This window comes from Priapulus caudatus, unplaced genomic scaffold (assembly GCF_000485595.1).
Source record: "Priapulus caudatus unplaced genomic scaffold, Priapulus_caudatus-5.0.1 Scaffold1063, whole genome shotgun sequence".
NCBI lineage: Eukaryota > Metazoa > Priapulida > Priapulimorpha > Priapulimorphida > Priapulidae > Priapulus > Priapulus caudatus.
Window position 1 is genome coordinate 52,057 of NW_014578124.1, and position 8,430 is coordinate 60,486.

The following is an 8,430-nucleotide window of genomic DNA, read 5'->3' on the forward strand; positions in this document are numbered from 1 at the left end:
GGAAGATTCTTGCGATATTAGCGTATAATATTATGGTGTTTGCGTTGCGAGTCAACAGAGTTATGTCGTTATGGCCAACGAAAACGCGCTTGGTCGACAAATATCAATAGGCATTTAGCAATCAACTAATAGGCAGCAAACCCGGTGTTTGTCAGCAGGGCATGCGCAAATACACGCGCGCAAATCGTATAGTGTCGTTCTGACTGTGCCATATCATCTGGGAAATGTCTGGCTGTTGTCGCTAGTGTTGTGTGTGTGGTTGCTCCTCATCGTTGTCATTATCGCAACGCGTCGTCGTAGTCGTACTCACATCTCATCATCGTTATTTATTACATCATTCATATCGGAACTATTCGGATTGTTTGTGGCCTCTCTCTCTCTCTCCCTCTGGAGAGAGAGAGAGATGGAGAGAGAGATGGAAAATTGAGAACATTAGCATCTCTCTCTCTCTCTCTTTCTCTCTCTCTGTCTCTTTCTCTCTCTCTCCCGATCTCTCTCTCTCTCTTTCTCTCTCGCGCGCGCGCTCTCTCTCTCTCTCTCTCTCTCGCTCTCTCTCTCCCTTTCTCTCTCTCCCTCTCCCTCTCTCGCTCTCGCTAACACGCTCTCTCTCATAAGCACTCTTTTAGTCCTTAATATAGCGGTGTATATCCAAACACATCATCATCAATATAACGGACTTTAATGTCGAGCAAGCACTGCATCGAGCAAGCAGGCGGTCGCTATTCACCAGTCATCCCATTTATGCTCCTCGTGTCTCAGAAATTAGTTGCAACCTTTGTAATGGATGCGAGAAGAAAATCTGCATTGCCGATGTTTTTGAATTGTGTCGATCTCTTGTTGATGACAACTAACGCTGAGTGGTTCTTACCGATGAACGCCAAGTAGCAGTGAAGACGGACGTCGCTCTCCATCCTTTCTTTCTCTCTCATTCTCTTTTTCTTTCTTTCTTTCTCTCTCTCTCTCCTACTCTCTCTCTCTCTCTCATTCTTTCTCTCTCTTTCGTTCTTTCTCTCCCTCCCTCTTTCTCATTATGTCTCGCTCTTCCTCTATCTCATTCGCTCTCTTTCTTTCTTTCTTTCTTTTTCTCGTTCTTTCTGACCATTTCTCTCTACCTATCTATCTCTCGTTCGTTTTCCGTCTCTGGCCCAATCTCGCTCGCGAATCTTCCCTCCCTCCAGTTTCAATCCTTACCTTTTCCTAGCTCTATGCCGCGCTCTCTCTCTCACACCTTCTCTCTTTTCCTTATTGCACCCGATCTCTTTCCCCTTGGCTAGTGCGCTCTGTATGCTCATTCAGTGTATTATTTGGTTTTCTAGCTCCTTTCAAATCTACAGAAGAACGTGAGAAATGATGTAAAGGAGACAAATGCTCCTTTACATCATTTCTCACGTTCTTCTGTCTATATATCCGTAACTGTCTTTCGCTTTGTCTCTCACACCCTGGCGCCCCCTCTCTCTGTGAATTTCACTAACACATAAATCTCTTCTAGCCACAAGCGACTATATATGGAGCTCTGAGCTGGCTCGCTGCAGTCAGCAAACACACCTCGTCGCGCCCTCTCTCGGTAATAGATTGACACGACTTGTCCGCATAATATAATTGAATGATATGGTGATAGATCTTATTCAGGTAAAGTTTAGTTGCATGATCACGAAACTTAATGCGAATATAAATAAATTTTACATAAAGTATTTGATAAATGGGAGGGCAGGGCTCATTTCGAACATATTTGTTTTTTAAATAAGTAGTAAGAAGAGGCATCAATACACGTGGATAAACTAATTGTCCGACTAATTGGTTACAGCTGACGCTAACGCGGCTCATATTAGAGAACATGTGGAAGCTAACAGTTTTTTTCGGGGAAATTCCGCACAAACATTATTTTACATTAATAACTGCACACACACACACACACACACACACACACACACACACACACACACACACACACAAGGATATTATATATATATATGAAACATATATATATATATATACATACTATATACACACATACAAACATACATATATCGCGAGGGGAGCAGAGCGGGGGCGCCACGACGAGAGAGAAGGAGAGAGCCCGAGAGAGAGATGACGAGAGTAGAAGAGAGATGCGAGAGAGAGGAGAGAGAGAGCCGAGAGAGCCAGAGAGAGAGGAGAGAGAATGAGAGAGAGATGAGATGAGAGAAGAGAGAGACGAGAGAGCAACGCAGAGAGAGATGAGCAGCCAGGACATTTTGCGCGCGCCTGAGCAGGTAACGCGATGCGGCCCTAGCTACCGCCCTGCAGAGAGAACCGAATCTACCGAACACTTTATTTACATCGCGCGTTCAACTACACGGGTTTACCACCAACGTCCTCTCATAAGAACCCTGCACGTGCATACACACGGCGTGACAGACTCGGTTCAGCGAGGGCACAACAGAGTAGTGTGAGCTTAGCGACAACCCCACAGGTCGACACGAAACGCTAAACATTAAAACGCAATACGAAGTACGATCATTACTAATGACTACATGACTAATGTACTTAACGCCGAAACTGCTTGCTGCTAAGCAAACATAACAAGCTCAGCGTCCACCATACGTGATATTAATTCACGTTGTATGTTACTACGCAATCCTGGGTATACTATATACTATTATATACAAATCTCTTATAATATCCTAGCGATATATAAATACTCTCTCTCTCTCTCTGCTCTCTCTCTCTCTCCTCTCTCTCGTCTCATATATATAGTATATATATATATATATATAATACTCTATATATACATATATATATAGCCTATCATAACTGCTTGCCCGTGTGTGCCGGCGCCGTGTGGCGGGGATGATGGATGACGGCTGAACTAATGGTTCATATTAACGCACGAGTAATTTACGCTGGTATCACAGCGAAAAAGCTTTGATGTATCTTGGGTGCGAGGAGAAGTTAGAAGAATGATCGCCAGTGTCGTGTAACGATCAATCTCCACTGCTCGCGGTATCGGGTAGGCCGATGCAGCTGAGCTACCTTGAATACAACACACACCACGCGACCTGCGCGCACACCACACTGCGCCACGACGCACCGGCACGCACCACACCAACGCCCACGCGCCAGCGCGCACACACGACACACACACACACTTCACGCGCTCAGCCACTCACGCGCACACACGCACACGCGACGCACGCACACACACACACACACACACACACAACACACACACACACAACAGTACGACACCCACACTCCACACACACACAGACACAACACACCACAACACACAGCACCACACACACACACACACAGCACAATCCACACCGCACCACACCACACACAACACACACACAGCACACACCACACCACACACACACACAACACACACACACACACACACCACACACATCACACACTACACACGTCACACCACAGTGCCACCCCCCCCACACACATAACACACACACACAGACACACAACACACACACACACACACACACAACACACAACACACACACAAAACACACACACAACACACACACACACACACATTCACACACACACCACACACACACACATAACACACACCGATGATGATGATAATAATAACGATGATGATGATGTTGATGACGACTACGACGACGTTGCCGATAATGACAACGATGAGGAAGGCAAACCACACACACAACACACATAGAGATCAACACCGACGATTTCCCAAATGATATGGCAACGTAAAACGACACTAACGATTGCGCGTATCGCATCCCTCTGACACGAACCGTTTGATGCCTATTATTTGATTGCTAAATGCCTATTTGATTATTTGTCGACCAACGCGTTTTCGTTGCCATAACGACATAACTCTGTTGACTCGTCGCAAACACATAATATTATACGCTAATATCAGCAAGAAATCTTCTAATCATAAATATATCGTCAATAAGCACTACATAAGATATTAAAAATAAATTATAGATCAGTATAGATCATAGATCAGTATAAATCTGTTGGAAATTCGAAATTGGAAATTAGTCCAATTCGCTAATTTGACAACATAAAGTCGGTAGTGTAAACCCAGCTCAACTTGAGTTCAAGATAGGACTAACTTTCCGGAAAAACAACTCTGACAAAGCTTTAAGTTAATGCTAAGTTCAACTTGGCGCACCTTAGCTTCAGCATATATATTAGCTAGATAAAGCTTAAACCCAGCTTTTCCGTAAGTTAGCGTCAACTTAGTCTTAAGTTGAAGCTAACTTCACCATAGCCCGGTAGGGCTTCTTAGGTACTTATACCGAACGAGAAAATATACGAGCGGCATACGTAACTAGCGTCGCGCATTAATAAAGTAATAATTATTCATTAATATCACTGCAATACTAATTATTGCAATACTAATTATCGCATCCTACCTGTGTATCAGATTTCCGATCTACGCTCCGGGGTAAGCGTTGATGTTACCAGCGTCAAATACCGTGTGATGAAATCTCTCTCTCTCTCTTGCTTCCTTTCTCTCTTTTTCTCTCTCTCTCTCTCGTGATCTCGCTCGGTACCGCTCTTCTTCGCGTTCAGTGACGGTACTGAGCTCTGCCTCCCGCTGGCTCCTGGTGTATATCTATCTTTCTTCCTCGCTCGCGCTCTCTCGTTCGTTCTCGTTCGCTATCGGATACGTGGAGACTTGCTCAGTGGGTTTATATTGCAGACCTGCGCGTAGGAGGTCGCCGTAGCCAGCTTACAGCACACGCCCGCTAGTCGCGCGATTCACCGACGATGACGTCAAAACAATCGCTCCGCCTCCTCGATCTATTGGCACCAGTCGCGGCGATGAGGCGATGATGCGACACCTGACGGATGTTTATGATAACTCGCGCAATCGAGCGACAACAATTGCGCGAGATCATATATGATATATATATATATATATATATATATATATATAACTATAAACATATATAGTATATATATATATATATATATACCACACATACCCAAACATACTGAGGTATGCGCGAGGAGAGAGCGGGGGCGCCGGAAGAGAGGAGGAGAGAGAGAGAGAGTAGAGCAGAAAGAGAGAGCGAGAGAGAGAGAGAGAGAGAGAGAGAGCGAGGAGAGAGAGAGAGAGTAGAGAGAGAGAGAAGAGAGAAGAGATAGATGAGAGAGAGAGAGAGAGCAGACGATTTCGCGGCGCGCTAGCAGACGCGTGCGCTAGCTACGCTGGCAAGGAGAACCGAATCTTACGAATTTAATTATACACGCGCTGTTTCAACCTAGCACGGGCTTTAGCCTACGTCTCATCTATAGAAACCTGCATGGTGGGCATACACCAGGCGTGACAGGACGTCGGTTTCAGGCGGAGCACAGAGTAGTGTGACTGTAGGCGACACCCAAGGTCGACGACGAAACCTAAATACATTAAATACGCAATAACGAAGTAGCGATCATTACTAATGACTACTGTACTAAGGAAACTGCGTTGGGCGTGCTAGCAAAGCATACAGGCTATGGGTCACATACGTGATTTTAATGTCAAACGTTGTTGTTGCTACGCCAATCACTGGGTTATATATATAAGTAATTATAGAATAATCCTTATAATATCTATCTATATATAAATAACTCTCTCTCCTCTTCTCTTTCCTCATCCTCTATGCTCTCTTTTCTCCTTTTCTCTCTCTCGTCTCTCTCTCAGTCCCTCTCGTCTCAGCTCTCTCTCTCTCTAATATATATATATATATATATATAGTATATATATATATATATATATAGCGCATACATAACTGCTTGCCGTGTGTGTGGACGGGGATGGATGGGATGGACGGGTGAACTTAATGTTCATATTAACTCCACAGTATTTACGCTGGTTACAGCGAAAAAGTCTATTGATTATTTTGTGGTGGAGGGAGAAGTTGAGAAATGATCGGCCAGTGTGTTTAACGAATCAAACTCCAACTGCTCGCGTATGCGTAGGCATGAGCTGGATACTTGAATCAGACACAGCACCACAGCACGCTCACCGTGGTCCGCGCAGCAACAACGACATGGCACGTCCGCCGAGGTGCGTGTCGGCCGTCGCACGCACACGTACGAGCGCACGCGCGCGCGCACAACACGACACACAACACTTCACGCGCTCGCACTCACGCGCCGACGACGCACAACGCGCTGCTACACGCCCACGCACGCACCACACAGCACACACACACAGCACACACAGCACACACACACACCATAGGCACACGGCGCAGCACCCTATCACACACAGCACCAGTACAAACAACACACACACACGACACACCACACGCGCCCCACACAGCACCGCACCGCACCACACACACACACCCACACACACACCACACACACACACATCGCCACACACACGAACAACACACACACTGCACGCCGCACGTACACAGCATGCACCCGCCCCCCCGTCCACACCAGCAGCATACACACACACAGGACACGACACACACACGACACACAAACACACACAGTGCCAGAGGCCACATCAACACACACACACACACACAGCACACACACATAACACGCAGCACACAGTCGACTACACACACAGCGCCACACACACACACACACACAAGCAACATTCACACTGCAGAACCCACACAACAGCACAACACATACACGCACAGCAGCAGTCACAGCCGTTGTAGCGTGGTGTTACACAGTAGCGACAGCTGGTGCCTCCCCCTTCCTCCTCCTTCCGTCCTCTTCCTGCCATCAATCCACACCCTATCGATGCTGAGCTGGCTCGCCTCAAATGTGACAGCGCATTAAATAAACCCAATTCGTGGGCCGCCACTGCTCTACCTGCCAGGGATAACACGTGCTCGCAAGTGCGAAGAGACCACCCTATAGGTGCCTCTCGTGATAACCTTGCCGCTCGCTGCTCAAGGCCTTTGAACATTGCTATTATGCTTGTTACGGCGCTATCACATCCACCCATGGATTTTTACCTTCTATTGTATCGTATTAATATTAATTGTATTGACCCGTACACACTAATTGTTGTATTGTCTGTAAGTCACGCTCTATTCCAGCAGCCCACTCCTCGCTCCGGCGACTTTGGCCTTTTATGATTTCGCGGCCGTGATGTCTTTCGCCCCTCTGCCGCCCACCTCGACCAGACATTTTCTCACTTCTGCGCATCATCCGCGGTTGGCATAATAGAAACGAAATGAGCGCGATCCATAATAGAGCGATTAAGCGAAATATATTATTGTAACTTGTGTTTTGCGATGTGAATATTGAAACAGCGAAGTAGTGCGGGTGGGGAAAGGAGGCGTCTACGTACACTGCTCACTGCACGAATAGCGGCAAGCGCGGGCTTTGTCAGCGGCCGAGTCAATAGGCCATTAGGCATGCGCAGCGTACATAATTCACGCTGAGATGTGGGACAAAGATAAATAACTAGCGTCTTATCTATAAGCTTGTTTGATTCGTTTTCCGATCTGGGGCGCTGAAGTGTTTTTTTTAGTCATGCATGTATTCTTTCGCTCACCCGTCTTTATTTTACGCGTTTCGCTGCTTCCCCCCCCCCGTCTCGCTAAATTTATCTCTTTCGTCCATCTCCATCTTAATGTATCTCTGCTTTGCTTTCGGCTGCTCGAATCGTGCTGCTTCTCAGATTAATTTCTCCATCTCCTGTCAGCACTTTTAACCCTATTTTACGCGCTCTCTCTTCTCTGCTCTCTCTGCTCTCTCTCTCCTCTCTCTTCTCTTGCTCTCTTTCTCTCTCTCTCTCTCTCTTCGTCCCGCTGACGTCGTCTCCGTCTCTCTCTCTCTCTCTGCTCTCTCTCTCAAGGGTCTTTCTCTCTTTCTCTGCTCTCTCTCTCTCTCATCAAGGATTTCTGCTCGTCGTCGTATCTACTCATCTCTCATGCTCTCACTCTCCTCCCGTCTCTCCTCTGCTCGGCTGAATCTCTCTCTCTTCTCTGCTTCTCTCTCTCTCTCATCTCTCTCTCTCTCTCTTTCCCTCGCCCTCACCCCTCCCCCCTCGCCTTCCATGCTCCCGTCTCCTCCTCCTCTTCTCTCCGTTCTCTCGGTCTCTATCTCTCTCTCTCCTCTCCTCTCTGATCTCCCTCAGCTCCTAAATCTCTCTCCTCTCCTCTCTCCGGGTCCTCCTGGCTCTCTCTCTCCAATCTCTCGTCATCCTCTCTGCGCTACAAAATCGCGCTCTCTCGTCCTTGTCTTTCTCCCTCTCATCTGTCTCATTTCTCTCTGAATCTGCGGTCAAACTCTTCACCCTCTCATTTCGCCAGTCTCAGGGTCACCCTCTCTCTCGTAATCTCTCCCTCACATCCGACTCGTCAGATCGATCAAGGTGTCGGTTCTCCTTCCTCTCTCTGCTAGACTCTGCCCGATCTCGTCCTCCCATCTCGATACACTCTGCCGGTCTCCGTCTCTCTCTCAGTCGATCGATCAGTACGT

The 8,430-nt window shown here is 47.1% G+C and overlaps 1 long non-coding RNA gene across 1 annotated transcript in view; it reads right to left on the bottom strand.

Annotated features, from left to right (window-relative positions):
• LOC106815208 overlaps positions 1-4,702 on the bottom strand; it is a 29,179-nt gene extending 24,477 nt beyond the window's left edge. Inside the window, exon 1 of the long non-coding RNA XR_001394716.1 lies at positions 4,395-4,702. This is a non-coding gene — a long non-coding RNA (uncharacterized LOC106815208). The remainder of the gene's footprint in view (positions 1-4,394) is intronic.
• Between the last annotated feature and the right edge of the window lie 3,728 nt (positions 4,703-8,430).